Source organism: Anthonomus grandis, chromosome 21 (genome assembly GCF_022605725.1).
Source record: "Anthonomus grandis grandis chromosome 21, icAntGran1.3, whole genome shotgun sequence".
Classification (NCBI taxonomy): Eukaryota; Metazoa; Arthropoda; class Insecta; order Coleoptera; family Curculionidae; genus Anthonomus; species Anthonomus grandis.
This window is the reverse complement of record NC_065566.1, coordinates 2,614-30,594: the sequence shown is the minus strand read 5'-3', so window position 1 is coordinate 30,594 and position 27,981 is coordinate 2,614. Positions and strand designations below refer to the sequence as shown.

General features: G+C 31.6%; 2 long non-coding RNA genes across 4 annotated transcripts in view; both read left to right on the top strand.

Annotated features, from left to right (window-relative positions):
- LOC126748077 (uncharacterized) overlaps positions 1–12,773 on the top strand; it is a 48,545-nt gene extending 35,772 nt beyond the window's left edge. For 2 of the 3 annotated variants that reach the window (XR_007664612.1, XR_007664613.1), the window contains exons 2-3: positions 12,237–12,326; positions 12,379–12,773. This is a non-coding gene — a long non-coding RNA (uncharacterized LOC126748077). Of the gene's footprint in view, positions 1–10,337; positions 12,327–12,378 lie in introns of all 3 variants that reach the window. The other variant, XR_007664611.1, reaches the window with a different exon arrangement.
- LOC126748082 (uncharacterized) lies at positions 115–4,835 on the top strand. The gene is made up of 3 exons (XR_007664620.1): positions 115–569; positions 1,243–1,395; positions 4,657–4,835. It is a non-coding gene; the product is annotated as an uncharacterized LOC126748082 (long non-coding RNA).
- Positions 12,774–27,981: the final 15,208 nt, after the last annotated feature.

Below are 27,981 nucleotides of genomic sequence, written 5' to 3'. Positions count from 1 at the left end.
TTAAATATTATAACATTAATATTATATACAAAAACCCAGAAACCTATTCATAAAATCCTAAAATGAACATAATAAAATAACCCAAACCTAGCAAAAAAAAGTTCGTCAGTGACGACGACGCTTAAATGTCGCCGTTGCGAATCGCTCCATTAAATCATCGCTACATAGAAGCACCTTAAAATACAAGGACAAAGTTAACCGTGCTTTTGACAAATAAACGTATATGGAGCGGTATCCGGGGTAACCAGCGTAAATAAACATTCATTTTAGATTCCTTTGTGCATTATAAGCGTTATAAAATTTCTTTCGGGAAATTTTTAAGGTTTATTTTGTGCTTATTTTGAGGAATATTAATTATTTCGAAGTTATATTAATCGGTTTTAGTTATAAGTTTGTTTGTTTGTCATTTTTAGGTAAGTGATTTGGAGGCGTAAGCAGTTAAGTTTTATTGTGCTGGCTGGCGATTGCTTTCTTTAAAGTGCATAAACAAGCAGTGTTTTGACAGATTTGGCTCATTGAATGTTTTAGATTTTGTTTCGCCCAGTTAGTTTTATTCTACAAAATCAAATGTAAGTTTTTATATTAATTTAAGTATATTATCTGTCATAAGTTATATTATCTGTCAATGTGGAAGATTTAGTTCAATTTTTCGGAACAGGATATGGTAATAATTTGATATTTGACACTATAAACGTCAACGTTCTAAAAGTAAACAAGACAATGTGGTTAAAAAAAGTCTTATTTTTATATTTTTATTTACTTAATGGAGGAACAAAATAAAAATATTTTAGATCAATAGAAAAGTCGTTAGCCCGTGATAATACCATAGTATATTTCTAATATTATTGTGTTCATAAGTAAATAGAAGCCTAACAAAATTGTATATGGTCGAATACAACGTAAATTATTGTTTTTTTGTTAAAAAGTGGTTCATTCAAGAATTTTTTTCTTTTAATATAATCGATTTAAGGTAAGCTTGCTAAACAATAAAAAAAGATCTAAAAATCGTTGGGTAGGTGAATTGCTTAATGACCACACAGTAATTTTAATATCCATTTATATTATAAATATGGATAGGTGAAAAAGACGATCTAAACATTCATTTCATATTCCGTTTTTGCATCATAAGAGTAGTAAAAGTTCCTTTGGAATTTCTTAATGTGTCCTTTGTGCTAATTTTGAGGAATATTAGAATATATATCAACAGTTTTTAGTTAGACGTTTATATTCTTTCATTTCTAGATTCTCAAGCAGACAACACTTATTAAACTGATTAGATCTAAAAGTGCTGTGCTCCATTGACAAAACAAGCAAGTAAGCAAGGTTTTTGGAAAAATTTTACTCATTGCATCCTATAGTATTTGTCTTTCATAGTTCCGATCTACAAAAGCAAAGGTAAGTTTTATTCAAATTATATATTATCAATATTTTAACTTTTAAACAGTTTTAAAATTTATTATCCTAAATATATGATTACAGATGTAAAAGATGTGCATGCATAGGTCTGATTTGATTCTGAGTTTTCATGTATAGGTAATATAGGTTAGACTACTTAGGGCTTTAAAGGATCTAAATTAAAGGTATTTTATAACATGTATACTTGAAGGTGTAAATTAATTTTTAATTACATAAAATGTAAAGAAATTTATTGTATGAAAGAAAACTAGAAACATTTTTACATACATTTTTTTTTTAGTCTAGTGGTGTTTTTAAAAGTATTTATGGTAACTTTAAAAGTTATTTCTAAAGCAACAATTAAAACTAATTGTTGTCAATCTACTTGCAGTTAATTACAATAATTTATTGTGAGTCTAATTTTATAATATAAAGTATTGGCATGACAATTATGCTAATTTATGTAATGGAAGTTAATAAATGGAAGTATGGAATGGAAGTATGTAATGGTTGTTCGTTTTTACAAGATGGAAATCAATTCAACTTTGAGGAAGACACAAATGAATTCCTCCTCTTCTTACTAATTATGTAATTGTAGGTTAAATATAAAAAGTAGAGCAATATTTAGAATGAAGCTGGAGAATTGTTTTAAATATTGTCAACCTTGCAAAAAGCTAAACATATTGGAAAATTCTTGACAAAAAAAACTTTTACAATCTTTTACATCTTATTGAAAGATACTTAATTTTTTAATATTAATTATAAAGCCTAGATACTTTAATTCATTCATTCAGTTTATCGTATTGTTCTATATATATCAATTCTTAATAAAACCTAAAATCATAAATCAGAGAAAGTCTTTGCATTCTTATAGAACATCAGGTCGATTTAGATTTAAAATTAATTAATTACAAAAATAAAGCTAGGATTATGATTAAAGTATGTTCAATGGATTTTTAGATGCCAAAAATGAGTAAGAAGTCTGCTAAAACAACAAGACTCCAGAATAAAGAAAATATATGTCCAACAAGATGGTAAATAAAGACAGTGGTGACAAAAAGGAAAACTTAGAAATTCCTGGTAAGCCTATAAATTTGCAACAAAAGTTGCCCAAAGATATGGTTCCAGAGGATAGTACCAGTAAGGTAAAATTTAATGAAATTGTAACACAGTTTAATAAGCGAAAATCATTGTCGGTTATTGATGACAATGATGCATTGTCATCAAAAATTGTCACTCAAAAGAAACAAAAAGTTAATAATTCCTTTAAAAAAATATCACATATAGATAAAATTGAAAAGAAGCCGGAAGCTACTAGAACCAATCACCCCACCATGTTTGAACTAGCATTAAGAGAAGGCCCCACCATTGTTTGTAGTTGTTGCTTGCGGCTATGGTTTCCTACTTCATGTACCAAATTAAACCTTCAAAGATTGGAAAAGAAATTTGGAACAGAATTCACAACAAAAATTTGCAATGATGGGGTTTTCTTCTGCAACTCTTGCTCTCAAAATATTTATAAAGGACAATTGCCAAAGTTTTGGTGCGGCCATCATAATATTGTCCACCCTATACCAGTTGAGCTAAAAGATCTGACTATCCTTGAAGAAAGGATGGTGTCGGCCAGGTTACCTTTCATGCAAATCCGACAGGTAGGATATGCACGACAGTGTTACATAACTGGCCAAATAGTCAATGTCCCTATAAATATAGATACTTCGACCAAATTATTGCCTAGAAATGTAGAGGAGACACAAACTATTCAGGTTAAGCTCAAGAGAAAAATGAACTATAAAAATGATTATCTCCTGGAAACCATACGGCCCGCAGTTGTTCTAAAAGCGGCAAAATTTTTGTGTCAACAACCTCTTTACATACAAGAAGGCATAAAGCAATCAGATGATTGGAAAAAAATATTAATGACTATATACGATCTCAGATCTTAAATCTGCACAGATCTTAAATGAAGGCTCAAAAGTGTTGGAACTGGATTCTAAAACAGTGTGTAGTGAAAATTTTGAAGAATTGTTCGATAATGCGTTTTTCGAAACAATGGAAGTGCCCCTAGAATCTAAGAATGACGATAAAAATATTCAAAAAGAATCTTCAATTGAAAAAAACAATATATACAATTTAGAGGAATTCTTAGATGAAGAAGAAGAGCCTTTAAATCCTGGGGGCCAAGAAACTTTGCTTGACAAATGTAACCTAGAAAATATCTGTTTTGCCCCAGGAGAAGGTAAAACGCCAATACATTTGATGCTTGACCAGTTTAGCGATGAACTCTCCTTTCCTACACTTTTCTGTGGACATGCTAAGCAATTTCTTACAAAATTCTCCTATTCTGACCAGACGAAATATTGTATGAAAGAAAACTAGAAACATTTTTACATACATTTTTTTTTTAGTCTAGTGGTGTTTTTAAAAGTATTTATGGTAACTTTAAAAGTTATTTCTAAAGCAACAATTAAAACTAATTGTTGTCAATCTACTTGCAGTTAATTACAATAATTTATTGTGAGTCTAATTTTATAATATAAAGTATTGGCATGACAATTATGCTAATTTATGTAATGGAAGTTAATTTTTAAATTATTCCTGGGTAACTGTTGACATCTTTAAAAAGTGCCTTTATTACTCATATGTGTGTGTCTACTAATAATAATAATCTATTTGTGTTTCTTACTGTTAAAAAACTATTAATATTAGGAAATACTAAGTAGTAAATTATAAAATCGCAAAGATAAACACACTGCACTAGAATGACTATTTTAATAACTAAAATAAAATTATGACACCATTATTGAGGTTTTGTTCGTTTTTACAAGATGGAAATCAATTCAACTTTGAGGAAGACACAAATGAATTCCTCCTCTTCTTACTAATTATGTAATTGTAGGTTAAATATAAAAAGTAGAGCAATATTTAGAATGAAGCTGGAGAATTGTTTTAAATATTGTCAACCTTGCAAAAAGCTAAACATATTGGAAAATTCTTGACAAAAAAAACTTTTACAATCTTTTACATCTTATTGAAAGATACTTAATTTTTTAATATTAATTATAAAGCCTAGATACTTTAATTCATTCATTCAGTTTATCGTATTGTTCTATATATATCAATTCTTAATAAAACCTAAAATCATAAATCAGAGAAAGTCTTTGCATTCTTATAGAACATCAGGTCGATTTAGATTTAAAATTAATTAATTACAAAAATAAAGCTAGGATTATGATTAAAGTATGTTCAATGGATTTTTAGATGCCAAAAATGAGTAAGAAGTCTGCTAAAACAACAAGACTCCAGAATAAAGAAAAATATATGTCCAACAAGATGGTAAATAAAGACAGTGGTGACAAAAAGGAAAACTTAGAAATTCCTGGTAAGCCTATAAATTTGCAACAAAAGTTGCCCAAAGATATGGTTCCAGAGGATAGTACCAGTAAGGTAAAATTTAATGAAATTGTAACACAGTTTAATAAGCGAAAATCATTGTCGGTTATTGATGACAATGATGCATTGTCATCAAAAATTGTCACTCAAAAGAAACAAAAAGTTAATAATTCCTTTAAAAAAATATCACATATAGATAAAATTGAAAAGAAGCCGGAAGCTACTAGAACCAATCACCCCACCATGTTTGAACTAGCATTAAGAGAAGGCCCCACCATTGTTTGTAGTTGTTGCTTGCGGCTATGGTTTCCTACTTCATGTACCAAATTAAACCTTCAAAGATTGGAAAAGAAATTTGGAACAGAATTCACAACAAAAATTTGCAATGATGGGGTTTTCTTCTGCAACTCTTGCTCTCAAAATATTTATAAAGGGCAATTGCCAAAGTTTTGGTGCGGCCATCATAATATTGTCCACCCTATACCAGTTGAGCTAAAAGATCTGACTATCCTTGAAGAAAGGATGGTGTCGGCCAGGTTACCTTTCATGCAAATCCGACAGGTAGGATATGCACGACAGTGTTACATAACTGGCCAAATAGTCAATGTCCCTATAAATATAGATACTTCGACCAAATTATTGCCTAGAAATGTAGAGGAGACACAAACTATTCAGGTTAAGCTCAAGAGAAAAATGAACTATAAAAATGATTATCTCCTGGAAACCATACGGCCCGCAGTTGTTCTAAAACCGGCAAAATTTTTGTGTCAACAACCTCTTTACATACAAGAAGGCATAAAGCAATCAGATGATTGGGAAAAAAATATTAATGACTATATACGATCTCAAGTAGAATCCTCTGCACAGATCTTAAATGAAGGCTCAAAAGTGTTGGAACTGGATTCTAAAACAGTGTGTAGTGAAAATTTTGAAGAATTGTTCGATAATGCGTTTTTCGAAACAATGGAAGTGCCCCTAGAATCTAAGAATGACGATAAAAATATTCAAAAAGAATCTTCAATTGAAAAAAACAATATATACAATTTAGAGGAATTCTTAGATGAAGAAGAAGAGCCTTTAAATCCTGGGGGCCAAGAAACTTTGCTTGACAAATGTAACCTAGAAAATATCTGTTTTGCCCCAGGAGAAGGTAAAACGCCAATACATTTGATGCTTGACCAGTTTAGCGATGAACTCTCCTTTCCTACACTTTTCTGTGGACATGCTAAGCAATTTCTTACAAAATTCTCCTATTCTGACCAGACGAAAATACTACTCCAGCACAAAGACAGGCGATTTGCAAGGACAGACTATCTGTTGTATACATTTAAAAAACGTCAACTAATCCAATTATCCAGTGCAATTGCAACATGTCTCAGAAAAAAGAGGAATGAGGATGGAAAATATACAGCTGGACAAGTAAGACAAGCAAATTTTCTAGACCAGCTGATTCGAAGTGACATGGGATTCCATTTTCTTAGTAGAATTGTAGGTTCACCTGCTTATTGGAAGCACGAAAAGACAAAATTACTGTGTATGATTCGCCAATTTGGAATCCCCACACTGTTTTTTACCGTGTCAGCAGCCGAAACAGCATGGCCCGAATTAATCAAGGTATTAGCACAAGTTGTTGATCAAAAAGATGTTACTCTAGAGGAGGCCGCGAGTATGCCCTACTTAGAAAAAACTCGCTTAATTAGAACAGATCCGATAACTTGTGCCAGATACTTTGATTATCGGTTCAAACTGCTATTTAAATATATGAAGAGTCAAAATGGACCCTTTAAACAAAATCCCATAGAGCATCATTATTACCGCATAGAATTTCAACATCGTGGGTCTCCTCATGTTCACGGGTTATTGTGGTTATCAAATGCTTCAAAATTCCAAGAAACACCAGAAAGTTTCAAAGAGTGTGCCGAATTCGCGAACAGGTATATTACCTGTAATAGTGATTTAGAAAGTGTCCGTGATATAATTCAGTTTAATACGCATCATCATTCTAAATCGTGTCAAAAAGAAGTGCGGGGATACAAAGTTTGCAGGTATGGTATCCCATACCTTCCAATGGATAAATCGGTAATTCTAACGTCAATAAAAATTGACAAAACCAAGGAAGCGGATTTACGTAAGGCCATGTCTGAAAAGTTTTTAATGATAATGCGTAGGCTTAAGGATAAACCAGATTTATCATTTGAAAACTTTTTGGCTGACCTTGGTATGTCTAAGGATGAGTATCTTAATGTTATACAGCACAACATTTTTAAAACCACTTTATTTTTAGAAAGGCTGCCAAAAGATGGTTTTATTAACAACTTTAATGCTGAAATGTTTTCCATGATGAAGAGCAACATGGACATTCAATTAGTTTTTGAGCCATATGGTTGTTGCACCTACATAGTCAACTATATCAATAAGTCCCAAAGAGGTGTGTCTGATATTTTAATGAAGACTATGGAAGAAATTAAAAAAGGTAATTTAGATGTTAAGGGCAAACTTAAATCTCTTGCAGCAGCTTTCTTAAATGCGAGCGAAGTAAGTGCCCAGGAAGCCGCCTACAGCGTGTTACAATTACCGATGCATGACACCTGTACCTCCTATGTATACATCCATACAAATCCAATCAGGGAAAGGACAAAAATGTTGAAACCATTAGCACAACTTAAAGAAATGGACAATGACGATCCCAATATTTATTGTGATGGTCTTATAGAACACTATGAACAGCGGCCTGATGAGATGGAAAACATATGTTTGGCTGAGTTTGCGGCCTATTATGATTTCTTTAAGAAACAAGCAGAAACAAAGGCTAATGGTTTACCCTTAAAAGATGGAAGTGGCGTTTTAGTTAAAAGGGGTCATGCTAAAATTTTAGCCTACCGTAGTTATGGACTTCAGCAAGACCCTCTTAACTATTATAGGGAACAAATAATGCTATACATCCCATGGCGAAATGAAGTGGATGAAGTTGAAAATGAGAACATTGATCAACAGACCATATACAAAGATCGATACCAAGAGATTGTTGCAAATCGACAAAAGTTCAATGTCTTAGATGAACAGGTAATCGATGAAGCCCTGAAACTTGCCGAAGACCGATCAAATCAATTAGACGATGGTGGATTCGGTGGAGAAATCGATGATGAGTTTATGCCTTATGGACTAGACAACCCCATTTATGATCCATTCAATCACATCATCGATAAGAAAGACGAAGAAGCGCCAGTAAAACATATCGCTTTCCCAACGCCTCATCAGATAAGCGATTCAGAGTATGAAGCCCTCATAAGCAAACTGAATCACAAGCAGTATCAGTTCCTTAATGTCGTGCAAGACAGTCTAATTGAAGGGGAAACTTTCTACTGCACACTTAGTGGTCCAGCAGGTACAGGCAAAAGTCACCTGATTACGGCAATAACCCAGTCGTTATTGCGCCATTTCAACTCAATACCGGGAAATAATCCTGAAAGTTTAAAAGTGTTACTTTGTGCGCCTACAGGTAAAGCGGCATTTAATATCGGGGGTATAACCTTACATGCGGCATTATCGTTACCCGTTAGTCAGTATGGTGAAGAACTAATTCCGTTACACCATGACACCGTTAATACTATATATTGTAATTTGTATGACTTAAAATTAATTATCATAGATGAATATTCCATGGTTGGCGCCAGATTGTTTGACCATATTAACAGTAGATTGCAGCAAATCTTTAAATCTGACGCCATCTTTGGAAATATTTCAATAATTTTATGCGGCGATAATCGTCAATTACCCCCAGTAAGGGATATGTATATTTTTTGCCCAGTAAAAACAAATCCGTATAAAGAATTATGCGGAACGTATCTGTGGGATCATTTTAAATATTTTGAACTTTCAGAAATAATGAGACAGAGTGAAGATAAGTCTTTTGCAGTTGCCCTCAATAATATGGCGTTTGGTAAAATGACCGACGAAGATGTGCAATTGATCAAGTCCAGGGAAGTCGACAGTATTGACCAAATTCCTGAAGACACTATGCATTTATTTTGCACCAATGCAGAAGTAGATGCATTCAATGAAATGAAACTGTCTACATTTAAAACCGAGCGAGCCGTAAGTCAAGCCAGAGACGTTATCAAAGGGAGTTGCTCAGAACGACTAAAAAATTTATTTCTGGAACACGCAAAAAGCTTAAAAAAGGGGGAGAGTTTTGGCCTAATGTTAAATTTAATATTGCAGGTAGATGCCAAATATATGATTTCAATGAATGTGGACACCAGTGATGGAATAGTGAATGGTGCAACAGGCATCCTACGTCAAATAGACTATGACCGAAGTAAAATTCCATTCAGAGTGTGGATGGAGTTCTTCGATTCCAAGTCAGGCCAGGAATGCCGCAAGAGAAACGAATCCCTTAGGAAGTCTATGGGTGTGTTATACACCTGGACGCCCATAGAAAGAGCTGCCAGAGCTGTTAAAATTCAAAAAGGCAGCAATGTTCACGTTGAGCGTCTTCAGTTTCCTCTTGTAATCAGTGAAGGAATTACAATCCACAAGAGTCAAGGTGCCACCTACAAACAGGTGGCTGTTCACATTGGAAATCGCATGACGAGAACCAGTACCTATGTTGCTTGTAGTCGGGCCACAAAGCTAAGTGGCCTCTACATCATTGGTAAGTTTAAGGCCCCTAAACCGGCAACCGAAAAGGATGCTGCTTATAAAGAACTGGTAAATATGCAAGAAAACAAACTTATAACATCCAGGTATGACACTCAGTATCTTAATGATTCTAATGTCAAATACATTATTGCTTATCAAAATGTGCAAAGTCTACCAAAAAATTTTAATTTTATAAAAAATAATCCCATTTTTAAAGACGCACATTTCCTAATTTTTGTTGAAACCTGGTTACTTAAAAAGAAACAAAATTTAAAAATAAATGATTTTGAAGTGTTTGCCAACCTGAATAACGATCAAACTGTAAGTAAACCCTTTGGCATAATTTGTTTCAAGAAAAAAAATGTATCAGCAAAAATAAAGTCAGTGAAAAAATACACCAAAGATTTCTGTGGTATAGTGTTTCAAGCAATCACATTTTACTTGAATGAAATTTATGTCATAGCAGTTTATATTCCCCCAAAATTGAGCATTGCACATGCTAAATTTTGTTTGGAAGAGATTATTGATCAACAAAGTGATATCCTAATCATCGGTGATTTTAATCAAGATATTATCAATCAAAATGAAAATGGTTTGAAAAATTGTTTAATATCTAAAGGTTTAAGTTGCAAATTGAGTGTTGGCGAATCAACTACAAAATCAAAAACTCAAATTGATTGGCTTTTTAGTAATTTTAATAATTTGAGTTACAATATTTACAATACTGTGTATAGTCACCATAAATCACTAGTGGTTAGTATTTATGATAAAGGTTTTATTCCCAAGCAGTTAAAAAACGTTGATAAAAATAAACAATCTACAAAAGGCTCTACTGAACTAAAATTTAATACCAAGCAAATGCAAATTTTACCAACACAAAATTCAATGGGTATCTCTACTTACCAAAGTGTAGAAGATAATAATGACAATATGGTAGTAGATATTAGTTCAGATGACGAAAACAACCCCAACTTATTTACTAAACCGCCTGCTTTATTAAATACCGATATGGTATCATGTTATGCAAATAGCATCGTACAGTCATTTTTATGTTTACCTGAATTTCGCTTTTCCATTTCAAAGCGAAATACAGCGCTAAACAGTATTCTAAATGATATTATGCTGACCAAAATTAATTCCACATTAAAAGTTCGACAATTGGTGTCTGGTCGAAATGGTGAAAATTTTGCTGTAAATCAACAAATGGACGCTCAATCATTTTGTCAATCTTTAATCAGAAGATTAGATGCAGATGATTTTAGCATTTTCATAAAAGCTAATGGTCATGAACTTTTAAATTGTCAAAACTGTAATATTAATATGAATGAAAATGAACAAATAATATACACTCATTTTCTTTATTTTCCTGAAAACTGTGGCAATTTAATTGATTTTAATTCAATGTTAATGCTAAAAGACTCTGATAGATTATGCCCATACTGTAACAATAATCTAAAAACACGCTCAGTGGTTATATGCCATAAATATTTGGTAGTATGTCTTCAGAGAATTGGCCCTCAAGGGAATAAGATAAATACCAAATTTTACAATTTTGCCTCTGAAAGTGTTATTTTGGATGAGCAAATATTCCGAGTAAAAAGTGTTGTTAAGCATCATGGAAACACCATTGGATCTGGTCATTATACATCTATAGTTAATTATAACGATCAATGGTGGAAATGTGATGATAATCGCATAACTAGAATGTCTGGGTTTGATAACACTTTAGAAGATGTATACTTATTGCTCTTAGAAAAATGCTAAATTTTCTTAAAATACTAGGACAAACCTATTTAACATAAACAAAATTACAAATGAGCAAAGTAGTATTCAAATAGTATGAGCAGTGAGTTTTGCATTGCAAGCAAATAAAACATCAGTTTACTCACACTTATAGCTCAACATGCATCCAGGGGTTATCCGGCCCGACTGTAACCAAAACTCTTGACGCACTTCGATTCAGATACTAGGTTATGATCTCCCGCCCCCCAAAAGATTTCACTACGTGATATCTTTATATATTAGAGTCATCTTATGCGATAAGTGATTAAACCTAGCTTAATGGCCAATTTGTTATAATGCATGTAATTACTTATTGCAATGGGTGACGGATTTTTCATTCGGCGAGGCAACTTTTGCTATTAATAAGTCTTGAGGTATCAAAAGTCGGAGTATAAAGATTAGTGAGTGGTAAATAGTAGATAATTGTAGAAGTGCCTTGTGCTATTGGCATGGCTTACTATTAATCATTCGCTTTCTCAATGAAAATCCCTTTTCTAGTTTTATATATATTTTTAAATATATATTTAAATATAAAAGTCTCTCTGGGAGAGTAAACTATACAATTTCATATTTATCTGTAAAACATATAATTTTGCTATGTGGCTACTAAGCACAATTAATTCTTTAATTTATATTTCATGGTTTATTTTCAATGTGATATGGAAATGTATGGTTTATCTGTAAAAATAGCAAATCAACAGACCATGTCTGTTTTGTTTAAATATGCTATATTAATTTAAAACAGCATAACCTCGTAAAATCAGTTTTCGTTATAAATGTTCATGATATAAATATGAGATATTATTATGTTAATTTATTAAGAATTTTTTAGAGAAAGTTGATGTAATTAATTCGCGATTTACAAAAAACTGATTTTCGCTCTGACAAGTGCCTCTCAAGTCCTGGATGATTCTTAAACAAATAAAATTCTTTTTTCAGCAACATTATCTTCTGATTGTGACAAATGTTTTGTCATAGTAATTTAATATTTTTTTATCATATATTCTTTATTATATTGTATTTAGGAAATTAAGATTGAAGACGATATTACTACTTTGATACAACTCTGGTACCGCTCTTTCCAAAAATAGACTGCCAACCTGTGGAGAATATAGGTAAACGTTGCTTTGATATAATTTTTTAAAATTAATTGTCTAATTATTACAGAAAAAAGAACCTACGAGAGAAATATATGCCCTATACCCGCCTCCTCGACACCCTACCCTTATCCGACGGCTACACATACTATATTAGCAGAGGCCGCCGCAGAAGAATTTACCAATACTAGTGTTTCTGAAGAGAGAAATAAAATGGAGTAAAAAATTTCATAATTCTAGATAATTTTATAATTACGTTTTCTCATTGTTGTCGTAATAATTATTTTCCCTTTCGCTGTCAACTTATGAAGCCTGAGGTTTGACTAAAAATTAAATAATAGATTACAAATAACCAATTTCGAATACAGTAGATTTTAATTCTTAATGCTTTTTGTTTGTGATTCCAATATCAATATTTTTATATTTTGTTAAGATATAATTATATATAATATATACGTGTTATTACTATAGAGTTTTATTGCATTTCAGAAACACCAATGAACATCACATATACAAATATATAAATGATCTTCCATGGAAGCTCTAGATTTATGATGTTTAAATATCACAAACATTTTATTTTTATTTTTTGTTCACTCAGATATATTACAGAACAACTAACGGAAAAACTTCTTTGAGACTCTCTTTTAAAAAATAAAAACTATTCAATCATTTATCAACACATCTCTTACCAGTAGTAAGTATGAGTTAAAATTATCTATAGAAACGCTCCACTTGCTTACTACAAAAAAATAAAGTTTAATGGATTTTTTATTTATTTACTTATGAGAAATTGGAAGCTACTGTGAACATTTGTGTATTGTCAACTTAGAACATTGAAACGTTTTCATTGTTCTAAGATTTTCATTGCGTATTTTTATAGCGTTTAGTTTAATTCAATGAGCAATATACAAGTATAACACAGATATAGCGCAGTCTATAGCCTGCCTTTAGGATATTATTAAAGTTAAAAAACCCTTTCACACTTTTCTCAAAAGACTTTCACTTTTAGAATAATACAGGCAATCCAGTATAAATAATAAACTATTTATTTGTTTTTTTTTTATTAAAAAATAATAAAACGCAACAACTTATCAAGTCCAGTGCAACAATATATTAGAATGGTCACCCGTCAAAACACCATCATTCCACCTGCCAAACAATGTAAATAGAAGGTGGATGACATTGTTTGGCAGGTAGAATGCTGGTGTTTTGACGGATGACCATTCTAATGTATCGTTAAACTGGACTTTACTATCTACATAACTATAACTTATATACTATCAATAACTTTAACTAACTTAACTTAATTAAATAACATAAAAAATTACATAAACATTAATAAATAACATAAAAAATTAAATAAATCTAAAATTAAAATCTACTCTACCCTCCCCCTTCCCCTGCCACGACCTCGGCCCCTCCTCGAGCCCCCTCGCCACTGGTACCCGCTTGTAGTGGCCCCCGTGTGCTTCAGCACGGCGGTGGCCACTGAGGCCATGGCGTCGGTTACTACCGACAGTAATACTTCTAAAAAAAAATAATATATAACAAACCTTAATCTATATAAATTTGAAAAGAAAATTAATATAAAAAAGTTATATATTACTCTGTTTATGAAGAACCGATTGCTCGTGCTGTCGTTCCAGCCTTTTCTTCCTCCAGTTCCTTCCCCTTTGCCTCCACCTATTGTAATTTTCCTCTGTAACAAAATAAAAGATTGATTTGAAATCTTTCGTTTTCTGTGACAAATGAAAAGAAAATTGTCAGTATTCCAGAGAATTTTATACTTACGATTATTGGGTTGGGTTGGGTTGCGTTGGTTCGGGTTGGGTTGGGTGGGTTGGTTCGGGTTGGGTTGGGTGGGTTGGTTCGGGTTGGGTTGGGTGGGTTGGTTCGGGTTGGATTGGGTGGGTTGGTTCGGGTTGGGTTGGGTTGGGTTGGCTTTTCTCCCCTGAGGTTCTGACTAGATATTCAATAAAATATAACAATTCACTTATTTAAAATATAGTCTAAATTAATTCTTACCGGTGTAAACTCCATTAGCGCCTCCAAACTTTGGGCAATTTCGTCTACGTTCATGACGAACTCACAAAAAAAACCCAAATAATGGTTGTTAGGGACGCTGTTTGTATCGTTCACCTGAAGTTACCGTTCGTATTGTATTGTTTCTAAGAGAGCATTAAATGAAATAACCTCGATTCCATACTACAGGGGCGATTAAAACTTTGTTTTGGTTAAAATATAAGAATCGAGTTCAATTAATTTATTTGTGCAGCTTTTTTCCTTATATTGATTTATTTCATTTACAGATATTTGAAATATAAGACACACAACGCGACTATATAACAAATTATGGTTCTTTGAAGCATGATACCCCAACAACTGGTCCTTTCTTTCCTTGGCAGGTAAACGTTAGCCTCCCCCACTCACCTAAGTACACCTGATAATTTTTGATTTTTTTTTTTAAATTCCCTTATGGCTTTTCACAGACAAGACCTAAAGGTTCCAAACTGGTCCCCACGGACCAAAAGTATAGGAGCGAAGCGACTATACTTGTTATATAGTCGCAGACTATATTATGCACGCCACGTCGGGCCCGAAAAATCGTGTTTTTTTGGAAATAAAAATTCATATCTTTGGCTGTATGGCTAGCGAAACGATGAAATTTTGCATAGGGTCTCTCAATACATTGGGAATGATGGATCCGTAAACGAATTTTTTTTCGGGTACCACCAAACGGAACGGTACTGTCTCAAAGTCAAAAATTCGTAAAAAAACGGGTCAAAATTCATTTTTGCACGAGATCTCAATTTTAACGCTGTCAAAAAAATTGAAATTTTTAGGCATAAAAGACTTTATAGTAATTCATGTCTGTATACTTTTTGGGCCCGATCGGTGTACAGGGTGAGTTGTTATAAGCGAACAAAAGTGACTAAAAAAAAAATTCAAACTTCTCCAGAGGCTAAAAAAAAATTTTTATAAAAAAAGTGTTTCGGCGAAAAGACTTCATTTTATAGGAGATTTGACATACTTGGAGCTTTTTTTTGTAAAAAAATTATTTTACGAGTTCTGGCATTTTCAGTTTTTTGGGATTTCCCGCCAAACGATACTTATTTTGGGAAAATTTTTTTTTTCAAAAAATAACTTCATCCTTTACCTTTCATATGCCATATAACCGAAATTTTTGGGAACCATACAGGGCGAGCAATAATGAACTTTACCCATGAAGGTCCGACCCGAAAATCACATTTTATTTAATAACTTTTTCGTAGTGGCATCTGGACCATTTATATTCTCAGGCATTAAATACTTTAATAACCCCAGTATTTGTGTAAAATTACAATCTTCCAACTTTAATAGGTTCTGAGCAATTCGAATTTTTGCGTTTAATTCATTTGCCGCGTCCCTGTACATGGTGAAAGGATCAAACAACATCTAAAGGATCCGAAATTTTGTTTTACAACACATACTAAAATTTCAGGGTTCCAGCGATAGTACAAGTACCCGAAAAATGCGATTTTATGAAAAAAGTCCATTTTTTTGCGTTTTTGCAGGTAATTGGAGGTGTCAACCTAAACTCTGATGAAATGGCTAGTGGGAACAATACTTTGACGCATGGTGGATACAAATTTTTTGCTCGTGACAGGTGGCCGGGACTTGGTTGGGTTTTTTGTAAAATTATGAATGAAAATGAACCGGAAACGATCAGGGAAAGGAAGCACCGAATCAGAAAATGAATGGGCTTTCCGAATCTGTGCATATCAATTGGGGAAATTGTGTATTGCGGCCAGGAAAATTCGGCAAACATTTTGACGTCTTCGAAAAATGCCGTTTTTTTGAAAAGTCAGTGGTTTCATACCGGGGTGAGACGAAATGAAATTTGCCCGATTATTTTATTAAAATTATTCGAATATATACACGGGTCAGTCGTAATGATCTATTTAATTTAAAATAAAAATTTAGATATTAGGTGAGTTTTTACTATTTAATTTATTATTAATAAATGTTAACAATTCTTAAACATTGCTTTTGGGTTATAAATAAAATTTTTTTGAAATTATTGATTTTTAAGGTTAGTCGGGTATCATAACTTTTTTGGAATTGGTGCGATTTGGTTGAAATTTGGTACCTAGTACCTATTTCGGATAAGATTAAGAAATTTTAACAGATATTTGACATGACTATGTTTTAAGGTCACGTGACTACCTTAACTTTCTTCCTATTTGTCCGATTTGATTGAAATTTTGTATTTGGGGTTTATTTAGGATGCAATTATTAATTTTTCACAGATATTTGACATTTGACTTCCAGGTCACGTGATTATTGTAACTTTTTTGCTATTGGTCTGATTGGGTTCAAATTTGGTATTTGGGCTTTATTTAGGATGCAATTATTAATTTTTGACAGATATTTGACATTTCACTTCCGGGTCACGTGACTATTGTAACTTTTTTGCTATGAGTCCGATTGGGTTCAAATTTGGTATTTATGCTTTATTTAGGATACAATTAATAAATTTTAACAGATAATTGTCAAATTATATTTTAAAGTCACGTGACTTTGATAATTCTTTTGCTATTGATCCGATTGGGTTGAAATTTGGAATTTGGGCTTTATTTAAGATGCAAGTAATAAATTATGACAGAAATTTGACATATTGAATTTTAAAGTCACGTGACTTCCATAACTTATTTGCTATTGATCCGATTGGGTTGAAATTTGGTATTTAGAGTTTTATTAGGATGCCATTATTGAATTTTTACAAATTTTTAAAATATTGCGTTTTTAAGTCACGTGACTATCAAAATTTCTTTCGTATTCGCCCGATTTGATTGAAATTTCCTATTAGATTATATGTATATATTTATAGATAATATTTTGTAGTACCCTATTGCTTTTAACTTAATTGTTTCTTAGATTTGCCTTTGAAAAACAAATTAAAAAATCATCGGTTGGATATGCTTTAAAGGGAACTTATCTTCTTTCATAATATTGTAGCATTATTATAGATTTTGAAAATTTTTGTCATTAAGCTTTTTCATTCCTTTTTAAATGGTCTTTAGCCAGAAAAAAGAAATTTGGAATTTGGAGCATGTTTTGAAAAAATTTTAATTTTGGGCCCGGTTTTGTTCGAAAATCGATAAATGCAAATAAATAGGTTTTCTGTTCATTTTAGAGTCAAATCGATAATAACCTTTTTGAAAGGTATCCTGAAGTAGTACCCGATAGAAAAATAAAAAAATGAAATTTTTTCATAGGGCTCTTGATAATTCGATATTTATGAATTATAGTTTTTTACAATTTTCTCCGAATCTGTGATAGCTATTATCAATTAGTTTTAACATTCGAATACCTTGTAATATTCCCTAGAACTTTTGTTTAAGGCAAAAAGTTGTTAGAGTTATAGTTTAGTTAGAAAAAAATAAAAACCATTTTTTCACAATTTTTCATGGCTATACCCCTTTCGATTTTGGAGCAAAAAAAAATTTTTTTTTCTTGGGTTTTTTTTACTGGAAATTGCCAACTTAGGGCTTGCATTATAATTTGTCAATTATCATTTTAAGAAAAAAATGGTACCGTGGAAAAAAAACGAGTTTTCTTTTATTTTTTTTCACATTTTTACTAATATCTCGACTTCTATAGCTTCGATTCAATTCGTTGATTGTTTTTATTATTCCTTATTCTCCTCCTGTTAATTCTTTTTATATTTTATTACAATTGCCTTTCGAAATAAAACTGAAAAATTAAAAAAATCGACGTAAAATCCCGGTTGTCTTATCCCTATACATAGGCTCTTATGGAATCTAATTTTTCCCTTTATATTATGGCACTCGTATAAATCGTGGAAGATTTTGTCATAAAGCTTTTTTATTAGTTTTTGAATGGTCTTTAACCAGAAAAAAGAAATTTTGAATTCGGAGCATATTTTGGAAAAATGGTCATTTTGACCCCGGATTTTGTTCGAAAATCGAAAAGTGCAGAGAAATAGGTTTTCCGTTCATTTTAGAGTCAAATTGGTAATAATCTTTTTTAAAGATACTCTGAAGTAGTACAGGTTAGAAAAATAAAAAATTGAAATTTTTCCATAGGGCTCTTGATAATTCGATATTTATGTTTAATAGTTTTTTCTAATTTTCTCCGATTGTATAATAGCTAGAACCGATTCGTTTTGACAGGCGAATACCTCTTAATATAGCGAAGAACTCTTATTTAATACAAGAAGTTGTCAGATTTATAGTTTATTTATAAAAAAATAAAAACCATTTTTTCGCAATTTTTCATGGCTATACCCCTTTCGATTTTCGACCAAAAAAAAAATTTTTTTTCTTGGGTTTTTTTAGTGAAAATTGCCAGTTTAGGGCTAAATCTAAAATTTGTCAATAATTATTTTAAGAAAAAGAAATGATACCGTGGGAAAAAACCAGTTTTCTTTTGTTTTTCCCACATTTTTACTAATATCTCGGCGTCTATAGCTTCGATTCGATTCGTTGATGGTTTCTTTTATTTCTTATTCTCCTCCTGTCAATTCTTTTGATATTTTATTACTATTATATTTCAAAACAAAAAGGAAAATTAAAACAAATCGACGTAAAATCCCTGTTTGTTCTATTTCAATAAATAGACCCTTATGGGAACTTCTCTCTGAATTTGGTATTTATGGTTTCTTTAGGATACAAGGAATAAATTATGACAGATAACTGACATTTGAGTCAGCCTAGGTCACATGACTACCGTAACTTTTTTGCTATTGGTCCGATTCTGTTCGAATTTGGTATTCAGGCTTTATTTAGAATACAATTAATATACTTCGACAGATATTTGAAATATAAGATAGTATACTAACACAACGCGACTATATAACAAATTATGGTTCTTTGAAGCATGATACCCCAACCACTGGTCATCTCTTTCCTTGGCATATAAACGTTGGTACACTTGATAATTTTTGTTTTTTTTTTAAGAATTCCTTTATAGCCATTCACAGACAAGACTTAAAGGTTCCAAACTGGTCCCCACGGACCAAAAGTATAGGAGCGAAGCGACTATACTTGTTATATAGGAGCGTCTGCGACTATATTAAGCACGCCACCTCGGGTCCGAAAAATCGTGTTTTTTTGGAAATAAAAATTCATATCTTTGGCTGTATGGTTAGCGAAACGATGAAATTTGGCATAGGGTCTCTCAATACATTGGGAATGATGGATCCGTAAACGATTTTTTTTTCGGGTACCACCAAACGGAGCGGTACTGTCTCAAAGTCAAAAATTCGTAAAAAAACGGGTCAAAATTCATTTTTGCACGAGATCTCAATTTTAACGCTGTCAAAAAAATTGAAATTTTTAGGCATAAAAGACTTTATAGTAATTCATGTCTGTATACTTTTTGGGACCGATCGGTATACAGGGTGAGTTGTTATAAGCGAACAAAAGTGACTAAAAAAAAAATTCAAACTTCTCCAGAGGCTAAAAAAAAATTTTTGTAAAAAAAGTGTTTCGGCGAAAAGACTTCGTTTTATAAGAGATTTGACATACTTGGAGCTTTTTTTTGTAAAAAAATTATTTTACGAGTTCTGGCATTTTCAGTTTTTTGGGATTTTCCGCCAAACGATACTTATTTTGGGAAAATTTTTTTTTTCAAAAAATAACTTCATCCTTTACCTTTCATATGCTATATAACCGAAATTTTTGGAAACCATACAGGGCGAGCAATAATGAACTTTACCCATGAAGGTCCGACCCGAAAATCACATTTTATTTAATAACTTTTTAGTGGTTGCACCTGGACAATTTATATTCTCAGGCATTAAATACTTTAATAACCCCATTATTTGTGTAAAATTACAATCTTCCAACTTTAATAGGTTCTGAGCAATTCGAATTTTCGCGTTTAATTCATTTTCCACGTCCCTGTACATGGTGAAAAGATCAGACATCATCTAAAAGATCCGAAATTTTGTTTTACAACACATACTAAAATTTCAGGGTTCCAGCGTTAGTACAAGTACCCGAAAAATGCGATTTTATGAAAAAAGTCCATTTTTTTGCGTTTTTGCAGGTAATTGGAGGTGTCAACCTAAACTCTGATGAAATGCCTAGTGGGAACAATACTTTGACGCATGGTGGATACAAATTTTTTGCTCGTGACAGGTGGCCGGGACTTGGTTGGGTTTTTTGTAAAATTATGAATGAAAATGAACCGGAAACGATCAGGGAAAGGAAGCACCGAATCAGAAAATGAATGGGCTTTCCGAATCTGTGCATATCGATTGGGGAAATTGTGTATTGCGGCCAGGAAAATTCGGCAAACATTTTGACGTCTTCGAAAAATGCCGTTTTTTTGAAATGTCAGTGTCTTTATACCGGGGTGAGACGAAATGAAATTTGTCCGATTATTTTATTAAAATTATTCGAATATATACACGGGTCAGTCGTAATGATCTACTTAATTTAAAATAAGAATTTAGATATTAGGTGAGTTTTTACTATTTAGTTTATTATTAATAAATGTTAACAATTCTTAAACATTGCTTTTGGGATATAAATAAAAATTTTTTGAAATTATTGATTTTTAAGGTTAGTCGAGTATCATAACTTTTTTGGTATCGGTGCGATTTGGTTGAAATTTGGTACCTAGTACCTATTTCGGATAAGATTAATAAATTTTTACAGATATTTGACATGACTATGTTTTAAGGTCACGTGACTACCTTAACTTTCTTCCTATTTATCCGATTTGATTGAAATTTGGTATTTGGGCTTTATTTAGGATGCAATTATTAATTTTTCACAGATATTTGACATTTGACTTTCAGGTCACGTGACTATTGGTACTTTTTTGCTATTGGTCTGATTGGGTTCAAATTTGGTATTTGAGCTTTATTTAGAATGCAATTATTAATTTTTGACAGATATTTGACATTTGACTTCCGGGTCACGTGACTATTGTAACTTTTTTGCTATGAGTCCGATTGGGTTCAAATTTGGTATTTATGCTTTATTTAGGATACAATTAATAAATTTTAACAGATAATTGACAAATTATACTTTAAAGTCACGTGACTTTGATAATTCTTTTGCTATTGATCCGATTGGGTTGAAATTTAGTATTTAGGCTTTATTAGGGATGCAAGTAATAAATTTTGCCAGAAATTTGACAGATTGAATTTTAAAGTCACGTGACTTCCATAACTTTTTTGCTATTGATCCGATTGGGTTCAAATTTGGAATTTGGGATTTATTTAGGATGCAATTGTTGATCTTTTACAAAATTTTAAAATATTGAGTTCTAGGGTCACGTGACTATCAAAATTTCCTATTTGATTAAAATCTGCTATTAGATGATATGTATATATTTATCGATAATATTTTTTATTACCCTATTCCTTTTATCTTAATTAGTTAAATTATTTCTTAAATTTGCCTTTCAAAAAAAAATTAAAAAATCATCGGTTCGAATACATAGGCTTTAAAGGGAACTTATCTTCTTTCGTAATATTGTAGCATTATTATAGATTTTGAAAAATTTTGTCATAAAGCTTTTTCATTACTTTTTGAATGGTCTTTAGCCAGAAAAAAAAAATTTTGAATTTGGAGCATGTTTTGAAAAATTTTCATTTTGGGCCGGATTTTGTTTGAAAATAGATAAATGCAAATAAATAGGTTTTCTGTTCATTTTAGAGTCAAATCGATAATAACCTTTTTGAAAGGTATCCTGAAGTAGTACAAGATAGAATAATAAAAAATTAAAGTTTTTCCATAGGGCTCTTGATATTTCGATATTTATGATTAATAGTTTTTTACAATTTTCTCCGATTCTGTGATAGCTAGAATCAATTCGTTTTAACATTCGGATACCTCGTAATATTCCCGAAAACTTTTGTTTAAGACAAAAAGTTGTCAGAGTTATAGTTTATTTAGAAAAAAATAAAAACCATTTTTTCGAAATTTTTCATGGCTATACCCCTTTCGATTTTCGACCAAAAAAAAAATTTTTTTTTCTTGGGTTTTATTTACTGGAAATTGCCTACTTAGGGCTTACATTATAATTTTTCGATTATCATTTTAAGAAAAACAAATGCTACCGTGGGAAAAAACGAGTTTTCTTTAATTTTTTTTCACATTTTTACTAATATCTCGGCTTCTATAGCTTCGATTCAATTCGTTGATGGTTTCTTTTATTTCTTATTCTTCTCCTGTCAATTCTTTTGATATTTTATTACTATTACTTTTCAAAATAAAGAGAAAAATTAAAACAAATCGACGTAAAATCCCGTTTGTTCTATTTCAATAAATAGACCCTTATGGGAACTTCTCTCTGAATTTGGTATTTATGGTTTATTTAGGATACAACTAATAAATTATGACAGATAACTGACATTTGAGTCAGCCTAGGTCACATGACTACCGTAACTTTTTTGCTATTGGTCCGATTCTGTTCGAATCTGGTATTCAGGCTTTATTTAGGATACAATTAATATACTTTGAGAGATATTTGAAATATAAGACTGTATATTGACACACAACGCGACTATATAACAAATTATGGTTCTTTGAAGCATGATACCCCAACAACTGGCCCTCTCTTTCCTTGGCAGATAAACGTTAGCCTCCCCGACTCACCTAAGTACACCTGATAATTTGCGATTTTTTTTAAGAAATCCTCTAAGGCCCATCACTGACAAGTCCTAAAGGTTTCAAACTGGTCCCCACGGACCAAAAGTATAGGAGCGAAGCGACTATACTTGTTATATAGTCGCAGACTATATTATGCACGCGAGGTCGGGCCCGAAAAATCGTGTTTTTTTGGAAATAAAAATTCATATCTTTGGCTGTATGGCTAGCGAAACGATGAAATTTGGCATAGAGTCTCTCAATACATTGGGAATGATGGATCCGTAAACAAATTTTTTTTCCGGTACCACCAAACGGAGCGGTACTGTGTCAAAGTCAAAAATTCGTAAAAAAACCGGTCAAAATTCATTTTTGCACGAGATCTCAATTTTAACGCTGTCAAAAAAATTGAAATTTTTAGGCATAAAAGACTTTATAGTAATTCATGTCTGTATACTTTTTGGGCCCGATCGGTGTACAGGGTGAGTTGTTATAAGCGAACAAAAGTGACTAAAAAAAAAATTCAAACTTCTCCAGAGGCTAAAAAAAAATTTTTATAAAAAAAGTGTTTCGGCGAAAAGACTTCGTTTTATATGAGATTTGAAATACTTGGAGCTTTTTTTTGTAAAAAATTTATTTTTTGAGTTCTGGCATTTTCAGTTTTTTGGGATTTCCCGCCAAACGATACTTATTTTGGGAAAAATTTTTTTTTTCAAAAAATAACTTTATCCTTTACCTTTCATATGCCATATAACCGAAATTTTTGGGAACCATACAGGGCGAGCAATAATGAACTTTACCCATGAAGGTCCGACCCGAAAATCACATTTTATTTAATAACTTTTTCGTAGTGGCATCTGGACCATTTATATTCTCAGGCATTAAATACTTTAATAACCCCAGTACTTGTGTAAAATTACAATCTTCCAACTTTAATAGGTTCTGAGCAATTCGAATTTTCGCGTTTAATTCATTTGCCGCGTCCCTGTATATGATGAAGAGATCAAACAACATCTAAAGGATCCGAAATTTTGTTTTACAATACATACTAAAATTTCAAAGTTCCAGCGATAGTACAAGTACCCGAAAAATGCGATTTTATGAAAAAAGTCCATTTTTTTGCGTTTTTGCAGGTAATTGGAGGTGTCAACCTAAACTCTGATGAAATGGCTAGTGGGAACAATACTTTGACGCATTGTGGTTACAAATTTTTTGCTCGTAACAGGTGGCCGGGACTTGGTTGGGTTTTTTGTAAAATTATGAATGAAAATGAACCGGAAACGATCAGGGAAAGGAAGCACCGAATCAGAAAATGAATGGGCTTTCCGAATCTGTGCATATCAATTGGGGAAATTGTGTATTGCGGCCAGGAAAATTCGGCAAACATTTTGACGTCTTCGAAAAATGCCGTTTTTTTGAAAAGTCAGTGGTTTTATACCGGGGTGAGACGAAATGAAATTTGCCCGATTATTTTATTAAAATTATTCGAATATATACACGGGTCAGTCGTAATGATCTATTTAATTTAAAATAAAAATTTAGATATTGGGTGAGTTTTTACTATTTAGTTTATTATTAATAAATGTTAACAATTCTTAAACATTGCTTTTGGGTTATAAATAAAAAAATTTTGAAATTATTGATTTTTAAGGTTAGTCGAGTATCATAACTTTTTTGGTATTGGTGCGATTTGGTTGAAATTTGGTACCTAGTACCTATTTCGGATAAGATTAATACATTTTTACAGGTATTTGACATGACTATGTTTTAAGGTCACGTGACTACCTTAACTTTCTTCCTATTTGTCCGATTTGATTGAAATTTTGTATTTGGGGTTTATTTAGGATGCAATTATGAATTTTTCACAGATATTTGACATTTGACTTCCAGGTCACGTGACTATTGTAACTTTTTTGCTATTGGTCTGATTGGGTTCAAATTTGGTATTTGGGCTTTATTTAGAATGCAATTATTAATTTTTGACTAATATTTGACATTTGACTTCCGGGTCACGTGACTATTGTAACTGTTTTGCTATGGGTCCGATTGGGTTCAAATTTGGTATTTATGCTTTATTTAGGATACAATTAATAAATTTTAACAGATAATTGACAAATTATATTTTAAAGTCACGTGACTTTCATAATTCTTTTGCTATTGTTCCGATTGGGTTGAAATTTTGTATTTGGGCTTTATATAGGATGCAAGTAATAAATTTTGACAGAAATTTGACATGTTGAATTTTTTAAGTCACGTGACTTCCATAACTTTTTTGCTATTGATCCGATTGGGTTCAAATTTGGAATTTGGGGTTTATTTAGGATGCAATTGTTGATTTCTTACAAAATTTTAAAATATTAAGTTCTAGAGTCACGTGACTATCAACATTTCCTATTCGATTGAAATTTGCTATTAGATGATATGTATATATTTATAGATAGTATTTTGTATTACCCTATTCCTTTTATCTTAATTAGTTAAATTATCTCTTAAATTTGCCTTTAAAAAAAAAATTAAAAAAATCATCGGTTTGAATACATAGTCTTTAAAGGGAGCTTATCTTCTTTCGTAATATTGTAGCATTATTATAGATTTTGAAAAATTTTGTCATAAAGCTTTTTTATTACTTTTTGAATGGTCTTTAGCCAGAAAAAAGAAATTTTGAATTTGGAGCATGTTTTGAAAAATTTTCATTTTGGGCCGGATTTTGTTTGAAAATCGATAAATGCAAATAAATAGGTTTTCTGTTTATTTTAGAGTCAAATCGATAATAACCTTTTTGAAAGGTATCCTGAAGTAGTACAAGATAGAATAATAAAAAATTAATGTTTTTCTATAGGGCTCTTGATATTTCGATATTTATGATTAATAGTTTTTTACAATTTTCTCCGATTCTGTGATAGCTAGAATCAATTCGTTTTAACATTCGGATACCTCGTAATATTCCCGAAAACTTTTGTTTAAGACAAAAAGTTGTCAGAGTTATAGTTTATTTAGAAAAAAATAAAAACCATTTTTTCGAAATTTTTCATGGCTATACCCCTTTCGATTTTGCAGCAAAAAAAAATTTTTTTTTCTTGGGTTTTTTTTACTGAAAATTGCCAACTTAAGGCTTACATTATAATTTGTCGGTTATCATTTTAAGAAAAAAAATGCTACCGTGGGAAAAAACGAGTTTTCTTTTATTTTTTTTAACATTTTTACTAATATCTCGACTTCTATAGCTTCGATTCAATTCGTTGATGGTTTTTATTATTCGTTATTCTCCTCCTGTTAATTCTTTTTATATTTTATTACAATTGCCTTTCAAAATAAAACTGAAAAATTTTAAAAATCGACGTAAAATCCCGGTTGACTTATCCCTATACATAGGCTCTTATGGAACCTAGGTTTTCCCTTTATATTATGGCACTCGTATCAATCGTGGAAGATTTTGTCATAAAGCTTTTTTATTAGTTTTTGAATGGTCTTTAACCAGAAAAAAGAAATTTTGAATTCAGAGCATATTTTGAAAAAATGGTCATTTTGACCCCGGATTTTGTTTGAAAATCGAAAAATGCAAAGAAATAGGTTTTCCGTTTATTTTAGAGTCAAATTGGTAATAATCTTTTTTAAAGATACTCTGAAGTAGTACAGGATAGAAAAATAAAAAATTGAAATTTTTCCATAGGGCTCTTGATAATTCGATATTTATGTTTAACAGTTTTTTCCAATTTTCTCCGATTGTATAATAGGTAGAACCGATTTGTTTTAACAGGCGAATACCCCTTAATATAGCGAAGAACTCTTATTTAATTCAAAAAGTTGTCAGATTTATAGTTTATTAATAAAAAAATAAAAACCATTTTTTTGAAATTTTTCGTGGGTATACCCCTTTCGATTTTCGACCAAAAAAAAAAAATTTTTTTTTCTTGGGTTTTTTTAGTGAAAATATAAATTTTTTTTTTTAGCCAGTTTAGGGCTAAAACTAAAATTTGTCAATAATTATTAAAAAAAATGATATCGTGGGAAAAAAACAATTTTCTTTTGTTTTTCCCACATTTTTACTAATATCTCGGCTTCTGTAGCTTCGATTCAATTCGTTAATGATTTCTTTTATTTCTTATTTTCCTCCTGTCAATTCTTTTGATATTTTATGACTATTACTGTTGAAAATAAAAAGAAAAATTAAAACAAATCGACGTAAAATCCCGTTTGTTCTATTTCAATAAATAGACCCTTATGGGAACTTCTCTCTAATTTTGGTATTTATGGTTTATTTAGGATACAACCAATAAATTATGACAGATAACTGATATTTGAGTTTCAGCCTAGGTCACGTGACTACCGTAACTTTTTTGCTATTGGTCCGATTCTGTTCGAATTTGGTATTCAGGCTTTATTTGGAATACAATTAATATACTTTGACAGATATTTGAAATATAAGACAGTATACTGACACACAACGCGACTATATAACAAATTATGGTTCTTTGAAGCATGATACCCCAACCACTGGTCATCTCTTTCCTTGGCATATAAACGTTGGTACACTTGATAATTTTTGTTTTTTTTTAAGAATTCCTTTATAGCCATTCACAGACAAGACCTAAAGGTTCCAAACTGGTCCCCACGGACCAAAAGTATAGGAGCGAAGCGACTATACTTGTTATATAGGAGCGTCTGCGACTATATTATGCACGCGAGCCCGGGCCCGAAAAATCGTGTTTTTTTGGAAATAAAAATTCATATCTTTGGCTGTATGGCTAGCGAAACGATGAAATTTGGCATAGGGTCTCTCAATACATTGGGAATGATGGATCCGTAAACGATTTTTTTTTCGGGTACCACCAAACGGAGCGGTACTATCTCAAAGTCAAAAATTCGTAAAAAAACGGGTCAAAATTCATTTTTGCACGAGATCTCAATTTTAACGCTGTCAAAAAAATTGAAATTTTTAGGCATAAAAGACTTTATAGTACTTCATGTCTGTATACTTTTTGGGCCCGATCGGTATACAGGGTGAGTTGTTATAAGCGAACAAAAGTGACTAAAAAAAAAATTCAAACTTCTCCAGAGGC